The sequence below is a fragment of the Lipotes vexillifer genome, unplaced genomic scaffold, assembly GCF_000442215.2.
Source record: "Lipotes vexillifer unplaced genomic scaffold, Lipotes_vexillifer_v1.1 scaffold543, whole genome shotgun sequence".
In the NCBI taxonomy this organism is placed as follows: domain Eukaryota; kingdom Metazoa; phylum Chordata; class Mammalia; order Artiodactyla; family Lipotidae; genus Lipotes; species Lipotes vexillifer.
Genome location: NW_006799055.1, coordinates 2,636,548 through 2,659,634, shown reverse-complemented (window position 1 = coordinate 2,659,634; position 23,087 = coordinate 2,636,548). Strand labels below are relative to the sequence as shown.

At 45.0% G+C, this 23,087-nt stretch overlaps 1 protein-coding gene across 1 annotated transcript in view; it reads left to right on the top strand.

Annotated features, from left to right (window-relative positions):
• GTF3A (general transcription factor IIIA) overlaps positions 1–23,087 on the top strand; it is a 46,476-nt gene that overhangs the window by 11,523 nt on the left and 11,866 nt on the right. The gene's annotated exons all lie outside the window — the stretch shown is intronic.

Sequence of the window (23,087 nt, the reverse complement as noted above, 5' to 3'; positions counted from 1 at the left end):
GACCTCATTCTCACACCTTATACAAAAATAAACTTCAAATGGATAATAGTTATAAATGTAAAATGTAAAACTATGAAACTTTTAGAAGAAACACAGGAGAAAATCTTCAGGATCTAGGACTAGGCAAAGTCCTTAGACTTGACACCAAAAGCATGATCCATAAAAGGACAAATTGATAAATTTGACTTCAAAATTTAAAACTTTTGCTCAGCAAAAGACCCTGTAAAGAGGATGAAAAGACAAGCTACAGAGTGGGAGAAAATATTTACAAACCATATATACAACAAAAAACTACTATCTAGAATATAAAGAACTCCTAAAACTCAACAGTTAAAAAAAAAAAAAGGCAAATATCTAATTAAAATACAGGCAGAAAACATTTCACTGAAGAAGATATACATATGTGAAATAAGCCCAAGAAGATGTGTTCAACATCGTTAGCCATCAGGGAGATGCAAATAAAACCACAATGAGATCACACTCCACGCTTACCAGGATGGCAAAAATAAAAAGCAGTGCCAACACCAGGCGCTGGTGAAGTTGCAGAGAAACTTAATCACACATACATTGCGTACATAAACGTACCACATGACCCAGAAATTGCACTCCTGGACATTTATCCCAGAGCAATAAAGACTTGACATTCACACAAAAACCTGTACACAAATGTTCATTTGTAACAGCCCTAAACTGCCACCAACTTCATTATCCTTCAGTGAGTGAAGAGTGAAACAAACTGGGGCCCATCCACACCATGAAACATTCCTCCGCAATGAAAAGGAACAAAATGCTGATGGATTTTGGATGGATCTCCAGAGACTCACCTTCTTGGGCAAATGACTTATCTTCCATCTTTGCCATTTCCCTGGAACCACTGGACTTCTACAGTTCTTCATTCTTTGTATATCACGTGTCTTCAATCAAAGGCTGATTTAAGGCTTTGGCCTTAGAGTGTTTCATGAACAGTTTGAGGAAAATCCCTATTGTCGTCCAAACGTTCAAGTTAGCCTGCAGTCTTCAAAATTAAGGCTTAGAGCAATGAGCAATGTTTACAATTAAATTTTTTTTTTTTTTTTTGCGGTACGCTGTGGCCTCTCCCGTTGTGGAGCACAGGCTTCGGACGCGCAGGCTCAGCGGCCATGGCTCACGGGCCCAGCCGTTTCGCGGCATGTGGGATCTTCCCAGACCGGGGCACAAACCCGCGTGCCCTGCATCGGCAGGCGGACTCTCAACCACTGCGCCACCAGGGAAGCCCTACAATTAAATATTTTCATGTCTTTCTAGTGCAGCAGTTCTGAAACTTTTGGATCTCAGGACCTCTTTACATTCCTGAAAGTTATTGAGGACCCCAAAGAGCTTTTGTTTATGTGGGTTATATCTACCCATATTTACTCTATTTGAAACAAACACCCAGAAATTAAAAAAAATATTTTATTAATTCACTTAAAAATAACAGTAACAAATCCTTTATCTGTTAACATAAATATTTTATTTAAAAGAATTATATTTTCTGAAACAACAAAACAGTGAGAATGGTACCATTGTTTTCCATTTTTGCAAATCCCTTTAACGGCTGGGTTCCTATGTTTGCTTCAATCTGTTGTAATCTGTTGGTTGAGGTGAAGCATATAAGAAAGCCCAGCCTCCCACAGATACGCAGTTAAAAAAGGGGAACCCGGGAGACCCCCTGGAAATGTCTTGGGCCCCCCAGGGATCTGTAGACCCACTTTGGGAATTACTGATCTAGTGGATTTCCTCAGATTTCATTTAAGTTCTTTCTTCAGGGTTTCAGAAGACATGACATGCAAAGCTTGATTTTTTGTTCAAGTCTTTGGAGGACTTAGTCCTTGTAGACAATTCAGGGAATAGTAAACTGAAAACAGGATAATGAAGGAAAACAGCATCTCCAGAAGGCTTTTGGGGGCGAGGGGCAATGAGGTCTGTTTTTTCTTAAAAAGTCAAGGTCTCAGTGAGGGCCAGCTTTTGGGGGCCTGAACAAAGCTCCTGACCCAGCCCCAGGGCCCACGATGCACAGGTGACCCAGTCCTGGGAAAATGGGGCGTTTCCAGCAGCTCTGGAAAAGCAGCGTCTCTCTTAGCTTTCCTTTTAATGAGATTAGTCTTGCTTTTCCCCTCGTCTTTATTTCACTGTCTACGGGCCACCTCTTGGCTCTCATGGTAATGTGATTAGCTGGCCTGTGGCCCACACGGAGGCCACTGTCACAAAGATCTCTGCTTACTTGAGTGCACCTCTTTCCTGAAAGCGCATCTCGTGTTTATAATCACAGGGGTATTGTGAACACTCGGGTTCCAATAGAACAGGATATTTACGACACCCTCCTACCTCCCCCAACCCCATAAAAGTTGATTCAGGGAGACAGGGAAGGAATAGACAGAAGACAGATGTGTTTCCTTCCCAGATGCTGAGGAGCTTCAATTGTTCTGCATATGTAATGGCTTTTTACTGCTCCCTGCAAATGCCTCTTTTGACTTTTGAAAAGGTGCCGAAGTCAAATATAGGTAGTTTTAGTAATCTCACCGGATGCTCCAGCTGGCTAGAAATCCTCTATCAGAGGACTCACAAAAAGCATACACCCCTTTCCCATTTTTTACAGATGTAGGTTTCTTAGTATTTATGTGTAAGACTGTTCAGGTACATACAAGAAGCGATAGTGTCTTATTTGGACAACTGATGTCTTTCATAAACATTTAATGATTCAATAATTGTTTTAAAGGCAATTTATGTAATTATAACAAAAAGAAAATGAAATTAATGGAGAATGTGGACCCTCGTGAACTTTTTTACAAATATTTTATTACTACATTTCTGATTTTGTATAGCACTTTGCAATTTACAAACCTTTTTGATGTACAGTTAGCTCGTTTGATCTTTACAACCATATTGTTTTCAAGAAACTTCTTTTTAAAAATTTTAAATTATTTTTATAACCGAAGTATAGTTGCTGAACAATATTATATGTTACAGGCATACAATGTAGTGATTCACAATTTTTAAAGGTTATGCTCCATTTATAGTTATTATATATTGGCTATATTCCCTGTGTTGTGCAGTATATCCATGTAGCTTATTTTATACCTAATTGTTCATACCTCTTACTCCCCTACCCCTATATTGCCCCTGAAACTTCTTTTCTTTTAATGCAAATCAATACATGTGATAATCTCTGAAGGACAAGATTGGTTTTGGTGATTTTGATACTTTGGGTTGAGCTGAACGGGAAAACATCCAGGACTGGAGAATTCTGTCTGTGGTGCTGCATCTGATCAGCTTCTTGCTGTGCTCCTCTCACTTTAAAGACGGTCTGCTCAGAGTTGAACTCACTTGATTTGATCCCAGCGCACAAGGTCATCACTGTCACGTCCGGTGTGATTTCAGAGGGATGTGCAGAAGGGTACTGGGTGCCTCACAGATCTGCTCCCACTGTCATTTCTCCTCCAAGGCCTGGAGCTGAGAAACAAATCCCTGACTGACAGAAGAAAATGGCAAAAGAGAGCAGAGCCCATGAGGAGAGGCTTCCCAGACACAGACATTCCTCTGCCTGCGAATCCCAGTTCAAATATCTTCTCATCTGTGAAATTCCTTGGTACCCTCCATCCCAAAATGCTCTTTTCGGGGTTCTCATCTCAGGCGTGCTCAGTGGTCTGCGGGTAAAGTTTAACAACCAGCTCTTTGGGAAGAAAAATGAGGCTGATTTGTAGTGTTTGTGATGCCGTGGTGTAAACACTCCCACCCTGGCTGACCTCAAGCCACCACCATGATGTCACTGCCACTGGAGCTGAGAAGAGATGCATCCGACAGGCTCTTGCCCACCGCTGCCCCAGCTCCTGCACCTCTGCACGCACTTCTGCTGCTTCTGCTTAATTATGCGTTAGGTGCGCACAGGTTTGTCTCTCCGAGGAAATCATAAACGTGGTGAAGGCAAAGAGAGTGTCCTATAGGTTTTTACATCAGCTGCAGGGCCTGGCTCAGTGTCCCACAATAGCAAGTCCCCCATAAGTTGTCACCAAATTGCAGCATTATTACTAGTTTTTTCAATTGAAGTGTAGTTGATTTGCAATGTTGTGTTAATTTCTGCTGTACAGCAAAGTGATTCAGTTATACATATATATACATTTTTTCACATTCTTTTCCATTATGGTTTATCACAGGATATTGAATATAGTTCCCTGTGCTTTACAGTAGGACCTTGCTGTTTATCCATTCTATATATGTTTGCATCTGCTAACTCCAATCTCCCAATCCATCCCTCCCCAACTCCCCTCATTATTACTATTTTTATCGTTGCTGTTGTTATTGTTAGTTAACACATTTTTTATAACTAATTAATTAATTTTTGGCTGTGTTGGGTCTTTGTTGCGGTGCGCGGGCTTCTCATTGTGGTGGCTTCTCTTGTTGTGGAGCACGGGCTCTAGGCGCACGGGCTCCAGTAGTTGTAGCACGCAGGCTCAGTAGTTGTGGCGCACGGACTTAGTTTCTCGCAGTGTGTGAGATCTTCCTGGACCAGGGCTCAAACCTGTGTCCCCTGCCTTTGGCAGGCGGACTCCTAACCACTGCACCACCAGGGAAGCCCAGTTAATACATATTGAATTTAAATTTACTCTTATAAGAGCGTCACTTTTATTGTCTCATTTGCTGATGATGAAAATAAGAGTGTATTAGAGACTATGGAAAACAGTATAGTGCTTCCTCAAAAAGTTAAAAATGGATTAACACTATTGAACTATATACTTGGAAATTGTTATGATGATAACTTTTATGTGGGATATTTTAGCCACAATTAAAATTCTTTTAAATATAGAATTACCATGTGATCCAGCAATTCTTCTTCTAGGTATGTATACTCAAAAGAATTGAAACCACAGACTTGAACAGATATCGCTACACCCATGTTCATAGCAGCACTATTCATAGTAGCCAAAAGGTGGAAGCAACCCAAATGTCCATTGACAGATGAACAGATAAACAAAATGTGGTCCATATATACAATGGAATAATTATTCAGCCTTTAAAAGGGAATTCTGACACATGCTACAACATGGATGAACCTTGAGCACATCCTGATAAATGAAATAAGCCAGTCACAGAGGGACAAATACTGTATGATTCCACCTATATGAGGTATCTAAAATGAGTCAAATCCATGGAGACAGAAAATAGAAGAAAGCCTGCCAGGGGCAGGAGCGGGTGTGAAGGGGGAGTCATTGTTTAATGGAAATGGGGTTTCAGTTTTGCAAGATGAAGAGACTTCTGGGGATGGATGGTGGTGATGTTTGCACAACAGTTTGAAAATATTTTTTGCCCCTGACCTATACAGCGTAAAATAATTAGGATGGTGAACTATGTTATTTGTATTTTACCACAATTAAAAAAATTTTTTAAGACTATATTAGAGAGGATGAATATATTTGTTGAAAGAGTTGTTATCAGAATTATACTCATTCAGTGTCCGGAAACCAGCGAGTGATGCTTTTGTGTCCTCGCCTTTCCTCCTCTCGATGTCCCCCTCCTCCGAGCACATCTTTCTTCCTGTTCCCTCTTCTCACGCTGTTCCCGTCTCCATTCTTTATGATGTATGTGTGCGCACAAGCATTTGCAAATAATTCTCAGTCATCAGAGTGGTACAATTCTTCATCTCACCTACAATTATCAACATCACCTCCCTGAAGAAACACGTCTCTTGAGGCTTCTCTTATCAAGTTCCCTTATCAAGGAGTTAGGGGAAGCCAAAGAAAGAGCCGCCTCAAATAAGATCTCAGAATCCCAGGAAAGCAGACAAAGGATGGGGGGTCAGCAGTCAGAAGGGGGTTGGAAGGACCACATTTCTTTCAGGCCTGCCGCCTGTGTAGGGTCTCAGAAGTGTCTGGAGGCCCCTCCGAGGTTCTGCAGAGGGCAGCTTGAGCCTAGACACTTGGGGTATCATTTTGGCTCAGAATTCTCTCAACTACAGAATTGTGTAGCTTAAGGCGGATCATCCCCGTTATATTCATTCAACATTTTAAAAAACTTCCATATTCTAACTTATTTATAAACTGGAATAACACACTTTCTTATAATTTTGTGCTAAAGTTCAAATATATGAGGTTGTGCTTTTTAAAAGCACAAAGTATGACATATGCTCACATATGTAGAGAGTAAGAGCCCTAATTACATGTAATGCGTGAAAAGCACATTCATACGAAGTATTATTTTTTCTTTGGACCTTAGACCAGTGATCTCACGGCTGATACAGACCTATAGGTATTTTACCGCAATGATCCAAACATATAAAACACTTATTGTTATCATTAGCATCAAACACGTTTATTTGTTAAATGTTCATTACGTGTCCATTTTGGTTGTGCATTGGTCCTTATAGTCTGGGTGATTATTTGTCTTTGAAAATGGTGACCGGAAATCAATCCTATTTAGCTAAATCTATTACTAATGCCTAGGAAATGCTCTCAATTCCTGGTCCTATAGGTGATGTCTCATCTAACATCTCCCAAATTTCTGGATTGGGCAGAAGTTATAGGAATTTCCAGTTTCTGTTAGAGTTTTTTCCCTGTGTTTGTATTAATTTAGGCTGTTGTTTCCATAATACATAAGTTTATCCTGAGAAGTGAAATATGACCAAAATATAGATGGAAGCATTTTAATAAGAATTTTATTCCAACTATAACTATTTGTCTGTAGTTATTTGAGGCATATATCAGAGGATTGTTTTCTACTTTAGGTTAAGTATCATTTAGTCAACAACTTCTTGTGAACGAATAACATTCTAGGATTCATGGCTAGTTCCCCCACGGTGCTGCTATTAGGCCGATTTGCTCAGTTCTTCATTCTGGGAAGGAGGTCCAGCTTCACCCCTCGTCCTTCTCATCCACCAGCCTCAGGAGGGAACTTGGACTTCTGGCGTTTACAGACAAATGTACAGACTATGGTCCAACACTGGACACCTGCATAAGCTCATAGAAGAGACTGTGGTTCAAACAGCCAGTTTTACATTCTTGGCCGATTGTGGAAACTCCACCCCCACTGCACTGGGGCTGGGGGAAGTTCAGATAAAGCACATGCACACCCCTTGTCTTACTGGGCTGACAACCTCCCCAGGAAAGAAGGGGAGCAACTGCTGTGTTAGGATACCCATCGAACAGGGGAGCAGATGGGGGCACAGAGGGAGCAGATCCCGGCGGGGATGGTTCCGGAGCCCCTGGGGGACTTGGGCAAGCTGCAAAACCAGACACTTAGTCCATTGCTCCCCACACCCTGAGACTCACAACGTGAGATGAGCTGAGAGCTAGCTCTCTGAGAAGAAAGGGGACATTTAAACCTCATCGATTAAGCCCAGCAAGAAGTGCTTCCTCCTCCAGAAACTAAAACGCATTTGTCATCAAAAGATCTTTACACGAAGGCAGTTATGTCAATACACCATCTGGGCACAAAGAAAAGGGTCCATTTGAATGTACGTAAATGCTGTCAGCATTCAAGTTGTTCAAACTGTGGGTGACAGTTGTGTTTCAGCCGGTGCCACCTGCACCCTTACCTCTCCAGTCCCTCTTGGAAACCAACTGCTGCATCTCAAGGTTGCTGTTTCCCCTGACTACGGGAAAGGAAGTTATGAGGCTGGCTGCTTTTTCAGGCTTCTCAGATCAGGAAGAAGTGATTTAATTTTTCTTGTTCAACCGATTACTTAATATCTACCATGAAAAGAAGGTACTTATTTAAATATAGCTTTCCTGTAGTGCTTTTCAAAGGGCAGATTTGAGTGCCCAAATCCAGGATGGCTTCCAAATTAATGATTGGCTTGTTTGTTTTTTAAAACGTTTTCTCCCAAGATCAGAGGTGAGGGTTCTTCTGAGAAGAGAATAGTTTCAAAGTCTATGGTACTTCCTTACTGGAAAAGCAGGTGGTGAGAACGGAGGCTGGGAGCAGGTCTGGAAGAGTCTGGATGGAAGACCAGGAAGACGGCAGGACCTCCTCTGAAGGATCCCAGCTCATTCCAACAAAAGAGTGCGAGTGGGAGATGGAGAAAATGTTTTTGTCTGGTTAAATTTTTAAATGAATGGGCCCTTGGTGAAAAACATTAAGACCTGTTGTCATTAAGAACTAGATATTATAAAAAATAAAACTTAAAAAATCTCCACACTTGACCGATAAAAGGGCCAGTGCAGTTACCCAGGGTGAAAAAGAACATTTTTAGTCCTTTGATAAAGCGCTGCCAGATGCATGACTCATCCATACATATCCTTGGACATGTCCTTTGATACTGGAATCTGAGTTTTATGATCTGCCTGTAATTAAAGTTTTGGGTTAAGTTTTTAATGGAGAGAAAATTAAACACTTTAAAACTCAACACCTTGTTTCTCAAGATGTAACCCGGGGCAGATTTTTATGGCCGCACTAGGCTTTTAGTCACTGGCTGGCACTTGCTTCCTAATTTTCAAACTGCTTCTAGCTTTTCCTCTTTATGGCAGGGGCTGTGCTTCCGGCGGGGCCGCAAGTGCAGACCTGCCCATTCATCCCCTGTAGACAGGCTCTGCAGCCACAGCTCCATCCTGGTCCCAGGGGTGGGCAAGACCGGGATGAGGGGCAGAGGCTGACACCGAAGCGGGTGGGCCAGGCCTAGAGGCAGCCAAATTATAAGCTGAAGGAAGCCGAAATGGGAAATAATCACTGTGTCTGAAAGAATAAAGAGCTTCTTTTAAATTACAGCTACCTTCACTGCCACATGCGCAAAGGTGTACCAGGCCAGCTGGTACAGGCTCCTGAGAATCTTCAGGGGCCTTCCAAGTCAGTTATTAAACATAGCCATTCTTTTTTTTTTTTTTTTTCTGTATGCGGGCCTCTCACCGTTGTGGCCTCTTCCGTTGCGGAGCACAGGCTCCAGGCGCACAAGCCCAGCGGCCATGGCTCACGGGCCCAGCCGCTCTGCGGCATGTGGGATCCTCCCGGACCGGGGCACGAACCTATGTCCCCTGCATCGGCAGGCGGACTCTCAACCGCCACGCCACCAGGGAAGCCCAGCCATTCTTAATAATAAATGATGTAAGAAAAGAAGGTGGTAATAACTCAAAGTTGATCACTTACTATTTGTCTTTTACTGCATTTTACTATCATCTATGTTCTTGAGATTATTTGGGTTATTGTGGAAACCCTATAAGGGTGCATTACTGGGCATCTCTTACCAACCCCACGTTCAGTGATGTTATGTCAGTGGACAGAAACCGGCCTTGGTGGGACTGTGTGCACCATAGAAACTGGCAAAATGCTTGATTCATTGTTAAATCAATCAGGGGTTGACTATAAATCAGGGCCGGATTTATTATTTTGTTGATTGTCTAGACTTAAGAAAGTGATGGAGAAAATGTTAATACTGCAGATTAAACTGAAAAAGTATATTATGTGTATAGCTGTTAAATTGTGAATAGCTGAAAAACTCAAAATGTGTCCTTCCAGTATATGAAAATATTATCTGACGAAGCAAAGAATTCACACACATCATTGATAAATAACTGAAGTTTTGATATAGTCTTTGTTGTTTTACTTTTACTGTTAAACAAAAATCTCAACTAACAGTTCCATTGGAACTATGTTTGTTCATCAACTGCACATATAGATTGGCCGTGGATACAAGCAACAAAAATCAACTGAAAGCATTCTGTGAGAATCAACTAGCTAAATGGAATTTACAATCAAGCGTATTACATATTTTTTAAAATTTGTAAATTGTGTCACACATCTACATCAGTAATAATATAAAATAAACCTATGTATTATACATTATTACACAATAATAATGTACAGTAAACCTATATATTACGTACATTATATACACACACACACAACATACACACATTTTTATCCCTGAGAACTGGTTGCTTAATATCTACTGCATATCACTGTAGACACTAGTGCAACATAATGCCAGACTTGTAGAACTCTTAAGCAACCCACTTTGACAAACTAAATCCCTTATGGCCTACCTACCTCTATTGGTTTCCATATGACATAGAAAAAGAGCTCCTTGGATACATCTGGCAGAATTATGCACACACCTTTTTTTTAAGATTTAATTTTTATCTATTTTTGGCTGTGTTGGGTCTTCATTGCTGTGCACGGGCTTTCTGTAGTTGCGGCAAGCAGGGCTACTCTTCGTTGCGGTGCGCGGGCTTCTCATTGCAGTGGCTTCTCTTGTTGCAGAGCACGGGCTCTAGGCACGCAGGCTTCAGTAGTTGTGGCACGTGGGCTCAGTAGTTGTGGCTTGTGGGCTCTAGAGCGCAGTCTCAATAGTTGTGGCACACAGGCTTAGCTGCTCCGCAGCGTGTGGGATCTTCCCAGAACAGGGATCGAACCCATCCCCTGCATTGGCAGGCGGATTCTTGTCCACTGCGCCACCAGGGAAGTCCCTATGCACACTTTTGACTTTGCAGTAGGGGCCTTGGTGGTTCACACTGGAACTGCAATGCATTGGTGCGTTACCATGTAAAGACTGGGAAAGTATAGGCAAATGCTAACGTACCCCTACATACTGCAGGGCTAATCAAACAACCCACACCAAACTCAGTGCACGGTAACAAAGCTAAACCAACAGTAAGTTATAATTTAAAAGCCAGAAAAGCGGCAATTGTGAAGCACAACCTGCTCACAGACAGCCTGATAGCAAAGTGTTCCTCCCCCAAACTTCAGGAATCCCAGCTATGCTGCAGGCGCCCCAGAGCCAGGCCTTGGCGGCAGCCAGACCTCTCAATTGGGGGTGCCCTGAGTGGGGCTCTCAGTGTATCCAGCCCTGTGCTAATTTTAGTTTGTGAATAATACATTGTGCTAACTCCTAATGACTCACTGTCCGGTCACAAATAATTAGGCATGAGTCATCTATAAAAGCGAAAGTGTCTGGAATGGCCTGTCATTCATACATGAGGAAGGAGGGTAGGACCTGGATTTGCCTCATTTCCCAGGTGGGCGGTGGGCCATGGAAGCCCCTACCTCACAGGCTCTGGGGCGTCCTGTGGACCCTGTACATCTCACTCGTAGACGCTCTCTCCCCCAAATCAGACTCAGACTTGGAGTCCTCGTGCTCAATCAGGTCTGTGCTGGCAGCTCCTGATATAAGTGTGGCATCTTTGTGGAAGCGTCACATCCTTCTGGTGGCCATCACAGCATCTCTGGGGCCAAGTCAGTCACAGCAGGTCTCAGGCAGCACCCGGCCACTCTGCTCCAGGTGGAAGGCCTTCCCTGACCACTGGTCACTACAAAGGCCCAGCTCCACCCCAGATGAGGGAGCGCTTGGGCAGATAGCCCTCCATCCTCCAAGTGAGGGCCAAGTGGCCAGTTATCTCTGCCTGGGAAATTCTGGGTCTGCTTCGTGGTGTGCTTTAAAGAGCTTACCTTTCTGTTTATTTGTTTCTCCTGATCGAAACAGCTTTGGTCCACTGATAAACCGGCACCCGGAACTGACCCAGCAGCCGGACCGCCTCAGCCTCGGTTGAGACTTGACTTGGGGGTTAAAGTTTACACTTTTTGAGAAAGGTAGTAAAACATTAATGATGGGAAAAGTTCTTTCTCTTTTGCCCCATACGTTAACTGGGCTCTGCTGTTTGCTCTATAAAGTGAACTGTATTTGCTAAGGGTAATTGAAATCGGCAACACAAACGACCTCCCTGATTTCCTGCTGCTTTTGGCCTCTGTGTCAAGTGAGCATTGCCACGTGTTATGAGGCAGCTGGAAACAGCCTTGTCGTGTCCAAGACCCGCTCTTCATCAAGTCCCCCGCCACGGGACAAATGCTGCATATTTTGTGAGAACTGCTGGATCAGAGACTGGGGTGCCTCAGATGCTAGGAGCCGCGAGGTTCCCAGAGCTTACACCCCACCCGCAAACGTACATCCGTGTCCCGTGGTGCACGAGAAATCAGGAGCTGGGGAGTCTGATTGACTTTCATCACTGAAGACTCTGATTTTATTCCTGTCTCCGGCCCCCAGGCTCCTGGGTGACCTTGGACCATGCTTCGGATTCGACATCTAGAATGTGATGTATCTCTTTGTTCATGGATGTCTTCCCATGCTCAGAGCAGTGCCTGGCACATAGCAGGCACTCAGTAAGTATCTGTTAGACCAACAAATGAATCCTATTACCTCTTCCACACTGGCTGCCCATGGCTTTTGTGGCATTTACCACCCCCCTGGGGAGATGTGGCTGTTACATGGCACACAGGAAACGATGAGACAACCGAATGAGGCCGGCAGAGCTGGGTGCCGACCCCCTGCACAGCCTGCAGGCCTCCGCAGGAAGTCAGAGGGCTCAGAGGCCCTCGTGGGCCCAGGGCTGAGGCCGGGCAGGCACCTCCATGTCTGCTGGGCAAAGATCAGGTTGGCCCAGGTTGGGTCTGGACCAGTCTGGAGAAGCAGGAGGCACAGTGTGGGTTGCCCTGTGGGTACGGGGAGCACAGGTCATTTTAAAAATTGAACTGAATTCTGTCTTAGCTGACTTTAAGAGTGTGGCCAAAGCCACCTGTGACAGGTTATCCCCTGATCTGGGCTGGCAATTGTTCCTTCGTGCCTGGAAACATCTACTCCAGCTGAGGCTCTTAGGGTTCCATAGCCTGTGGTCCTGAGGCTTGGCTTTGCTAAGCACAGCCCCGAAGGCCTCCTCTCTCAATGCCAGGCCGGCTGCTGAGCAGGGGCCACATCAGTGGAGGCAACGGAAGGTTCTTCACTCTCCGGGCAGTCATCCCGCATCAGTCACCACATCCTTAAAAAACATCTCTCGTAACGAGAGTTCAAGTTGGGAGCTTAGGTTTGCTTATTTGAGGGCCGAAGTTTGTGTGCAGAAAAGCACACAGGCATCACCAGTCACAGCTGATACGTGTTGGCAAAGCTGTTTATGACAGCCCTGCAGACGCAGGTGACGTGGGAGCTTGAAGGAGCAGACAGCCCGAGCTCAGGTGGCAGCCGCACTCTGAAAGTCACCCGCCGTGTGCACTGGGGGAGGGGTTCGCTCTGTGGGCCTCAAGAACGGAGCATATGCAGCTGTTTGCACACCTAAACGGCCCCCATGAAATAACCGCTGCTCCCAGGAGCCGCAGCATGAGTCCTGATGCCTACAAATGGACGTTCTGCATCTCGTATCATCTCTGATGAATTAGACGCAGAGTGGCTGCACAGCTTTCGACAGCCTTGGAGAGCAATCTAATTTATTATTATTTTTCACAACATAAAAATCCAAACTACATGGTTGGGGCAAATAATAAACGTTTGGGGATCACGAATATCAGTGTAGCTGTTTACTTCGATCAAATCACAAACTAATGACCGAATTTGGATTCGATTATGTGCCTATAAAGATAACCGAGGACACAGTGTGGGCAACTGTCAGTCAAAGTCTCTTCTGAAAACAGTGAGCATTATAGCACGCCAATAACATTTTTATCAGGTAGTTAAGTTAATTACCTGTGGTAAATGTGTTAGCGGGACAAGTGTAGATTGCTGTCAACGTTTGCCGACCACTTTAAAATGCTTCCCGACCGTGTGGGAGGAATCAAGGGTATGAGAGTATGCAGATACATTTACACCCGCCCCTGTCATATAGAATCTAATTCAAGTTTTAGGCTGAAAGCTGTGCATCGTTTTTCCACCACAAGATGGCTCTGTATGGTTTCTTCTCAGAAGAAATCTGGGATCGCCTGGCAAACCTGCATTTGCAAAGTCGCAGCAAAAGCCCTGCTGCTTGCTGCAGTTGTAGAGTCAAAACTGGACGGTCAGTTTTTTAAGGACTCTCCATACTGTTCTCCATAGTGACTGTATCAGTTTACATTCCCACCAACAGTGCAGGAGGGCTCCCTTTTTCCCACATCCTTGCCAACATTTGTCATTTGTAGATTTTTGATGATGGCCATTCTGACATGTATGAGGTGATACCTCATTGTGGTTTTGATTTGCATTTCTCTAATAATTAGTAATCCATCAATTCCACTCCTGGTACATACCCAGAAAACCCAAAAACACTGTTTTGAAAATATACATGTACCCCAGTGTTCCTAGAAGCATTATTTACAATAGCCAAGACATGGGAGCAACCCAACAACAGAGGAATGGATAAAAAAGATGTAAAAAAAAAAAAATATATATATATATATATTCCATATATATATATACAATGGAATATTATTCAGCCACAAAAAAGAATGAAGTAATGCCATTTGCAGCAATGTGGCTGGGCCTAGAGAATATTATGCTCAGTGAAATTAGCCAGACAGAGAAAGACAAATACTATATGGTATCACTTATATGTGGAATCTAAAAAAATAAAACAAACCAGTGGGTATAACAAAAAAGAAACAGACTCACAGATCTAGAAAACAAACTAGTGGTTACCAGTGGGGAGAGGAAAGTAGAGAGGGGCAAGATAGTGTTATGGGATTAAGAGGTATAAGCTATTATGTATAAAATAAATAAACTCTAAGGATATATTGTACAGCACAAGGAATGTAGCCAACATTTTATAGTAACTATAAATGGAGTATAATCCTTAAAAATTGTGAATCACTATGTTATACATCTGAAACTTACATAATATTGTAAATCAACTATACCTCAATAAGAAAAGAAAGAAGCAAACAAACAAGCAAACAAATAAACAAACTTGGGCAAATGTTTCACGAGAGTGCTAAGGGCAGAAGCCAGAGCATAGGATACAATGAAAGACAGATAAATTGATAAATTGATAAATAAAAAGCATACATGTTTTAAAAAAAGAGAGCAAATTTTTAAAAATTTAAACATGATAGCAGAAGATATAAAAACATAAAAACAGAATAGAATATTTGAAATAGAATATTTGAAAAACTCAATAGAAAGGTTAGAAGATAAAGCTCGGGCAATCTTCCAGAAAACAGATCAAAAAGAAAAAAAAAAAAAGAAATGAACAGATGAAAACATTAGAGGATTAAGGGCATCATTTAAGAAGCAATCCAAGAAAATCTCCAAAGATTCAGGGCATGGGTTTCAGATTACAAGAGTCCACTCTGTGCCCAGCACAATGGTGAAAACAGGCCACAACGAGACACACCTCTGTGTATCCTCGTGAGATGTCAGGACACCAGGAGAATGAGAGGACCCTCAGAGTTTCCAGTTTCCGTAGCAGGTCCTGGGAGCAGTCAGTCCAGATGGGAACAGGTCAGAAGTGCTCCAGGAGAAATTTCTCCAAGAAGATAAAGCTGAAAGAATGCCTGATGTGTTGGAGCGTGTTGAGAGAAGCTTTAGCTGACTCTCGGCAGTTAGGCTGAATTAGAGATAAGTACAAAAAACACAAAAGACTAGGTAAGCCACAACAACAAAAAAAAACCAGACAGCTTTTAAACTCTGGCTAAATTTAAAAGTTTTGCAAGAAGGAAAGAGAAATCACAGTTCACTACCTGGATCAGCTGTTGATAGCACTGATATAATCATATTAGTAAAAATCCTGAAGTCTGGTCTAACTAAAGTTATGGCATAATCCCAGCCATGTAACGCCGTGATTGAGAGCACAGACCCTGAGGCCAGAGCGACTAGGTCCAAATCTGTACTCAATCATAATAATCCACTTATGAGCTGTGTGGGTGGGCAGGCTGTTCGCTCTGACTCAATTTCCTTATCTGTAAAATGGGGATCATAACAGAACCTATTGCATAGGGTTTGGGGGGATAGTAGATGAATTAATACATGTGAAATGCTTAGAACAATGCCTGGCATGTGGCAAATTCTATAGAAGAGTAACCTAGCAGTATTGTTACTTCATAACCATTTAGGAGAATGGAGAAAGTGTGTGTGTGTGTGTGTGTGTGTGTGTGTGTGTGTGTGTCTTAATCTTCCTTTCCCATAAGGAAAAATCAGTAGAAAGTGCCTAAAACTGAAAAAACAAGAAGCAGCTCAATGAAAGTGTTATTTAGAGGATGTAAAGGAACATACCAAAAAAAAGAAGAAAGCTGAGATGAATGTAAAATTGTTGCTTCTGGAGAACAAGAGGTTGGAGAGAGGCCGGGTGGGGCTGGCAGAGGCCTGTTGTTTTTTGGAACAAACCTTATAAAATGATTTGAATCTTGGTTCGCCAGAGCAGACCCTGAGACTGAGTTCGTGGGCAGGATTTGTGAAGGAAGTGCTCTGAGGGGAACTAGTAGGGGACAGGGTCCCCTAGATGTGGGAGGGGGAGGCAGGGCCAGGCTCCCGCCCCTGCAGGCTGGGCTGCTGCGCTGCCTCTCTCTTACCCCTGGCCAAGGCCAGGTGGGGGGCCTTGCAGCCCCAGGGCGCGCCTCGGGAGTGTGCTGGGTGCTGGCGCCCAGAAGGCTGGTGATAGGCCTCAGAAATGTAAAATTATCTGGGAGGTGGCTTTTAAATCGCTAAAGGTCCTAAAAATCTAGTTCGAAACTCTCCAATTTGCACCTCCAGCCAGACTGTCCCAGACTCCAGGGATGAGCAATAAACCCAACTCGTCCCCCCCAGGGCTCCTGGAGTCTTCACACCCACCTTCCTGGGAGTATTTGCTGGTTTCTTTTCAGGTACCCAAATACCTCAGTGTGTACTTTCAAGCATGAAGCAAAGGACCACTCGGGACCAAGTTCTTCCTGAACCCCTGGAATCACAGGGTGCAGACAGCTCCTCCTTCCGCAGGAGGCTTGATGCTGGATGGCTGCCGCTCGGGAAAAGCATGCTCATTATATACGGTCTGCCCCACCCCGTGCAATGACATAGAAACAACAGTGCTTAATACATTTCAGTACAATTTTAGTACACATTTTAATACAATTATAACACTCAAACAGCACTTTTTTGCAAATACGACCAGCAACAAAAAAATTTTTAATGCTCAAAGTAACTTTGAAAGAGAAACCAGTCCTTTTCATTTTCTCCCAGATTTACATACTTTCATGTATTGCTCAATAGAAGCTTAATGAAGAGTTTGTATGTGATGTCATGATTAAAACACATAAAATCGGGACTTCCCTGGTGGTCCAGTGGTTAAGACTTTGCCTTCCAACACAAGGGGTGCAGGTTCCATCCCTGGTCGGGGAGCTAAGATCCCACGGGCCTCGCGGCCAAAAACCCAAAACAAAACAGAAGCTATACTGTAACGAATTCGTTAAAAAAAGTCTTTAAAAAGAACCACATAAAATCTTTCTCCACCAACCTTGCTGCAGACAAGGGGCGATCTCACTGTAACACTTTTAACCACTCACCCGGCACTGGCCCAGGTGACTTTGAGGTGTCGGCTCAGAGGCTCCGGGGTGCAGTCCCTGAGCACCATGTGGGGCTGGCCCAGCATCTCACACACAGAGCCCCAATTAACAGCTGCAAGAACCAACCTTGAGCCATTACATGCAGGTCTGCCCGCCTTGTCGCCCTGTGCCATCACTGAGAGCGTCACAAATGTCATGACTCTGGGGGGAGGCAAGGACGTCAGCCACTTGCTTGTGGACGAAATGCGTTGTCACAAACCGTCCCAGGGAAGAGCACACTCCCTTCTGGAAGACAGTACTGCCTCTCCCTGGACGCCCACCCTTTGGGATTCTGCAGGAGCCACTGCGCTGGAGACAAGCCCCACCGGGAACAGTCACAAACCTCAGACTTGAAATCGTACCACAGAAAGCAACCAAAAGATGGAAAATTCCAACCAGCATGCCAGCTCCATTAGTCTCAGCTGCCCTAAGTGTTACTTTTGAAAAATCTTTTTCTACTCACCCTCTGGAGCAGGAATTCTTAAGCTGAGTCCACCCTCCATTAAATTGTATGCAGTATCTGTCTGCTGAGATGTGTGTGGGTATCTTCTGAGGACAGGACCCTGGGGATGACGCCCCCTCCCCCCAGTTGTAATGATGGGCTCTAAGGGTGACAAAGGAAGAGCTTTTGGTGTGCAGTGGAGTATATATTTTTTCTACATTTGGTAGAGGAAATACCCATATAAACCAGATTTTTTTTTAACATCTTTATTGGAGTATAATTGCTTTACAATGGTTTGTTAGTTTCTGCTTTATAACAAAGTGAATCAGCTATACATATACATATATCCACAAATCCACTGGGTAAAAGAATGACAAAAGGCCTGGAAAAGAGAAAAATGGAACAGAACCATTTCATTCCTCCGCAGCTGCAAATAGATGAAGGCATTTCCTCTTTTTCATATAGGGGCAGGGACCTACACAGGCGAGGCAGCAGCTGTTTCAACATGCGCTCAAATTCCTATTTCTAGAAGACTAATACTTGAGACCAGATAATTTCTCTTCTCCACAGGTAAGTGAATATTAATAGAGGTCCTTTTAAGGTTCCGGGGCACGTTTGTATCATCACAGACATTAAAGCCGTGGTTTTCCAGGATACATTCCGCAGGTTCCGAAACACAGCCCCAGACACCCCAAGGAGCCAGGAGACCCCTGCCCTTCCCATCCTCTCTCCACACAACCCTCTACCTGAAAAGAGATGGTTCCTATTTCTTCATAGCAGTGTTGGGAAATCTATAGGCTCCATGAGAAGAGAGAGTGATTCAAAACTGAGAGGAGAATATGCGGGGAAGTGGGTGATGGGCAGGTGTGAGTAATGAAGGAAGCTCAGCGGGGTTGGACTGAGCGGGAGCGGGGCTTGGACCAAGTGGGAGGGGTGCTAATTTAGGCCGTGCGGGGTACAGTAAGGAGTCAGGGCTTTATCCTGAAGGCTCTAGGACACCACTGAAATCCCTGGCATTTGGGAAGGATCCCTTAGCAGTCGTGTGGAGAAAGGACTGGAGAGGAGGACCCTGGCTGCAGGATGCACCTGGAGATCAGGTGAGATGATGGTGGACTGGACAGAGATGAGGCAGTAAAGGGAGATGGATGGATTCCACCCCTAAGGTAAACCAAGCAGCCATCCATAAATGGGGCGAGGACTCCCACTTAGCTCTGCCGGGGGGCGTCTCTGGGCGCTCGGTGAAAAAAGCTGATGGAGGAAATTATCAAACGCAAAAATCTTGCACGGGCTGTGGATGGAAGCTGTGAGCATTCAAGCACCTGACCCTGTGGGTAATCAGAGAGCAATTAGGTCTCACTTACTAGATGGAATCTGGCTGCTCCCGGCTCAGATGGGTTTGAAGTGGGTGGGAGTGACTAAGCACAGGCCCGTGGCCGTACCCTGGTGGGGCAATTACAGCTGCAGGAAAATTCGATGATCAGACTGAAGCGAGAGGAGGGCTAATTGGAGAAGCCAGGCTGGAACTGCATGGTGAGCAGACAACCAAGGAGGGAGGTGTCCCGCATCTCCCACTGTCCACTGATGTTTCCCGGGGAGGTCATGGCGGGGTGGGAGGTGGTCCAAGAACAGATGCTGCAAGAGGGCGAGGACTCTGCTGACAGAGGAGCAAGGACAAAGGTACAGGTGATGCCTGGGGGACCTCTCCTGACTGGTTAGATGATCAGTGACCCCGGAGGCTCCCTGAGGGACGGGGGCACACGGGCTATATTGAGGATGTGGCTGAGGGGTGGAATCTCTCTTGCTCAATCCTACCTTGGCCATCCTTGGGCTGACCTTGCCTCATTCACTTTTTGAGCCAATATTTGAGAACCTAGTGTCAGTAACAGTTTACAGATGGCTAGCACTTCATGGTTGGCAAAGGTGTTTTACGTGTATTTTCTTGTTAATCCTCACAATCTGTGCAGTAGGTACTATTGTCCTGAGTTGGCTGATGAAGAACTGAGGTTCAGAGAGGTCAGTTAACTCGCCAAGTTCCCATATGATGCCCATAACAACTGTGAGAGGAAGGCAGGGCAGGGTCTCCTCTATTTCACAGACTAGGCAAAGCAGGTTGCGGAGAGTTGCCCAAAGTCACACTCAAGTAGTTAGTGGCAATTGGGGCTGAATCCAAAAGTCTTTCTACGGCATGCCTATAAAAGAAGGAACAGAGCGTCAAGTTAAAGGTGGGTTTCAGGGATGATGTCCTGGTGCTTTGCTTGATCTGCTAGGACAGTGGCCCTAGCTGACCACCTTGGCTGTGCTGGACCAAACCGGGAGAAGTAAACATTAGGAGATAAGAATAAAATCGGGATTAAAGGGACCACATATTGAAGGGCAGTCCACATTCAAGCTCTTTTGTCCAGTTATCACCATAACTACATGCGTTCTTGTCACACTGTGTGATTTTTGGATAGGAAGAAACTTGTGTGATGGTTGGATGCTGGGTCAGAGTCCCCCTCCTGTCAGAACCCTCTTTGTTCAGATGCCCTCTCCTTAGTGTGAGTTCAGGACTTCCAGGTCTAGAGTTATTTTGTGTAATGTAACTATGCGTTAGTTATGCTGCATAACAAATCACCCCCCAATTTAGTGGTGTAAACAAACACACACTTATTATCTCACAATTTCTGCAGGTCAGGAATCTGGGCATGGCTTACCCAGGTTCTCTGCTTCAGGGTCTCTCCCAGGCTGCAGTGAAGGAGTCAGCCAGGGTTAAGGTCTCATCCCAAGGTTTGGCTAGGGCAGGATCTGCTTCTAAGCTCACATGGTCGTTGGTAGGATTCAGTTCCTCCAGGGCTGCTGGACCGAGGGCCTCAGTTCCTAGTTGGCTGTTGGCCACCCTCAGTTCTTTGCCCTGTGGGTTTCTCCAGTGTGGTTGCTGTTTTGTCACAGTGCAGAAGCCCAGAAGGGAATGAAGGTCTGTTAGGAAGATGAAAGTCCCAGTGTTTTGTAACCTAATCACATCCCATCACCTTTGCCTTATGCTATTAGTTAGAAACAATTCACAGGGTCCAGTCTACCCCAAGGGGGTGGGTAATCACACAAGGATGTGAATACCAGTAAGCCGTGTTCACTGGAAGCTGTCAGAGCAGCCTGCCAACCGCAACTCAAGGGTAAGAATAGAAGGAATAAGCCAGCAGCAAGTGGGGAAAAAAATAAAGCTTACTAATTTTTGATTACTTATGTTGAGCCCTGAGCTCAGCACCTCACATGAATTAACTGTCTCATATAAATCTCCCAGCAACACTGTGGCATAGATATCATTATCCCCATTGTACAGATAACACACACTTCAGAGGAATTAAATAACTCTCTCTCAAGGCCAAATAGTAAATGGTAGAGCCAGGATTCAGAGTTGGGTTGCCAAACTACCAAGCCCATTCGGGGCCTGGAGGGGGCCTGAGCCCGGGGACCCCATTTCCCACCTGAGTGCTTTTACCTGAATTGTAGGAATAATAGCTAAGAGGAACAAAAATGCTTTGCAAATGCCAGTCTTGCAAACTTAAACCTAGAAAGTCTCAGGTGTTTTATGGAGAGATTAGAGGTAGGAGAGTGTTAAGGTAGGAAAGCGGTTGAGAGGCTGTTTCAGGTGTCCAGGCTCAGAGCAAAGCAAAGCTGGGCAGCAGGTGGGAGGGGATGGACAGGCAGGTGCACGAGTCAGCCAGGCCAGGGATGGGCATATGGAAGGAGGAGGGACAGGGGCTGATTGCACTGGTGCGGGTGGGGCCCAAGAGACATCCTTTTCAGAAGCTCCTGGTGACTCCAATGTGCTGCCAGGGTGAGAACCACTGTTCTACATTTTCGTGGGTGGCAGACAGGGTCACACTGCCAATGGCAAGAAAGGCAGGGAGCAGGCGGGAGGGAGGGAGTGTAACCAGGTGGAGATGGTAAGATTGTTTCACTTGCAAATAATGTTGAGTTGGAGGTGACTGCTTGATGTTTTTTTTACTTTAGTAAAAAAACAAACAAAAAAAACCACTCCTCATTTAGAAACATGGGATGTTGAAAACACATTGAAGAGTAAACTGCAGAGAGGATAGAGGTGGACGATGGATCAGTTCATAGGAAAGAAAGAAAAAGAAAGAAAAGGCACGGCCTGGATTGTATCAGCTTTACATGCAGAGTTGTTGGGAGAGCTAAGAGTTGCTGGTAAATGTGCTTGGCTCAGGGGGTGGCACGTAATAAATGCAGCTATCGGTTAATACAATCACATTCACTCCAAGAATGACTCCAATGGTCCAGTTTAAAGGTAAGAAAAGAGCTTCAAAGAACCTTATCCAAAGTCCTACAGGGAGTAAATGTAGACTTAGACCTCAGAGTCGGTGCTCCCCGCTACAACACCTCTCACATCAGAGGGCTGAGCACGAAGACGTGGGTACCGAGAAGGTGTGAAGGACAGTTGGTTAAGGAGATGGGAGAAGTTGGGAAGGCAGGAGCAGAGGCACGGGGCACGGTGTGCATCAGGAGGCCAAGAGCGGGGCGGAAGAGGAAGAGGTTTACCACGCAACCCCGCCACGGCCAGGGGGCAGCTAGCTGGCACCGGCACCAGGGAAACCATTTAAGATATGCACAGTTGTAGGAGGGATGTCTGCGGACTTGTCCACTGAAGAGGGGTTGGACCAGCAAAGGAGAAAAGCAGCATGTGGATGCGTGTCCCAGACTCCCTCTCCCAGTGCTCAGGACCTGACAAGACAGGCCATTATCCTCGTGGGAGTCCTGGGTTGTTTTCAAAACTGCACTTCTATGCAGGGACTGCTCATCACCCTCAGACAAGCGCTTTTGCCAAATGATTCAAAGTGATGCAGTCTGTGAAAAGTACACACCTGGGGGAACATCAGGCCATCCTGTCATTGTTATCCTCATCCAAGGATGTCCTTTGAACATGTCCCCATAAAGATACCCATACCATTCAAGCCTCTGAACAGGGCTTCTCAAATTCCAAGGTGCGTCATATCACCGATTCAAGCGGGTCCGAGGTTCCGATTTCTAACGAACGATGCTGCTGACCCGAAGACCACACTCTGAGCAGCAAGGCCTCAGGGCAATGGCCCCCAAACTTGTCTGAACGTTGGAATCACCTGGGGAGTTTCCGGACTATGGATTCCCGTTTCCCAGCGACAGAAAGGTCTCCACGTGATTTTAAGCAAGTTTAGGACGCACTGCCAGGAGGCTTGCAGAGGGAGCATGTAGAGAGCTTGCAGGAAATGAATCCATAAAGAAGACAAACCCAGCATGTAGTAAGAACTGGATAGTTTAGATCATGCAAGGGTGGTGGCGGATGGGAACACTTTAACAGTCCGCCTCGGGGCCCATCACAGGGCCTGCGACTCGCAGGCACCTTTTCCTCGGTGGGGGGGGGGGGGGG